Source organism: Thalassophryne amazonica, chromosome 16, assembly GCF_902500255.1.
Source record: "Thalassophryne amazonica chromosome 16, fThaAma1.1, whole genome shotgun sequence".
NCBI lineage: Eukaryota > Metazoa > Chordata > Actinopteri > Batrachoidiformes > Batrachoididae > Thalassophryne > Thalassophryne amazonica.
In genome coordinates, this window is record NC_047118.1 from 58546682 (window position 1) to 58548182 (window position 1501).

Genomic DNA, 1501 nt, shown 5'->3' on the forward strand with positions numbered 1-1501 from the left:
TCTGTTCCATTTCATTTTTCATTTCTCCTGACTGCCAGAGGCGGTGCTTTAAGACCCAGTTGCACGGCACGAACGAAGGACAACGAAGCTCAAATGAAACAAGAAATCTGGACTTGCGTTGACCTTCGGAGGCACCGTTTAACCTTCGTCCAGCTTCGTTCCTAGAGCTGGCAGTTCATCATAATTTTCAAACTGTTGAAAAATGTGAACGGATCTCAACGATGACCTCAATTCGTCCGTATTGTTATGCTTTCTGTCTTGACAGTTCCTTATCGTTTGCGTAGTTCCCGTAACCCCAGTGTTCCATTTGACCATTGTCCAACCACCCAAGTCCGAAGTCTTGCACGAACGTTGAATGGATCAATAACTAACGCTCAGACAAGCTGACCGTAACATCCTTGTATCGCTGATGACTCGTCCATGTGTGGGACGAAAAGCAAACATTGTCATACAGAAACAATCGTGGCAAGAACATTTTATCAACTACTTTATACGTAATATTTACTTTTTATGTACTATTTACGTACATTCCAGTCATTTGTGGCTGGCCTGCGTGTGCACACAGTGTGAAGACAAAACGACATCTCTCACCTGTTATCAAGACAACCAGATCCAGCCCCTGCAAGTGCTATGGACACGAGGACAGCGCTCGCTGCACTTGGTCTGATACCCGCTGTCGGCCCCATAATTGTGTAGGTTTTGTCTTGATTTCGTTTTAAAGCGTCTATTTGCTTTGTTTTTCTTTTGTTAGTTTCGGTTTTGTTTCATTCCTTTTTGCGCTCTTGATTCGCAGGCTAGTCGGTGATGGGGAAAGGTGCAGGATCATTTGTCCACCTTTTCTCGACAATTTGTGACTTTTTTTCCCCCTTTGTTCAGCTATCGCTGTGTGACTGGGCCCTTAAACACATGGATATCCATCACATACATGTTCAGGTCGACTACATCAACAAATTTGCATGTGACGGGGTGACATGCTGTCAAAATACTTAAGGTGCCCTCTTCCCATCTTCTCACGTGGGAGCAGGTTTGTTGCGGTGTGACTGTCGCTAAACAATCGCCTGCAACCAGTTGTTCAAAAAATGTAATCTGGATCAAAATAATCCGGATTTGGAAATCCCAGTTTTTGCTATCCAGAATCAGATAATCCGTGTTAGTTTTATGCCGGTTTTTCAAAGCAACGCTGGATTGGTGCCCCCTGATCCAGATACAGTTTTCAAGATTACCAAATCTGGATTACCAGTGCTCTAAATGGGACAACATATCACAGTGTGGGCTCCCAGCAATGTAAGTTGTGTTTTTTAATGTGAGACAAAACACAAAAATAACAAACATCCACTTCTATTTATGATTTCTTTTATGACCACTCATCGGAGCTACAACAAATATACATAAACAAATACATTGTGGATATTTTGAATAAGTCTTAAATAAAAAAAAAATAAATGTCCAATAGCTAACAAAATAAAGAATGTCCAGGGTTCTTCATCTGAGTAGGACATAC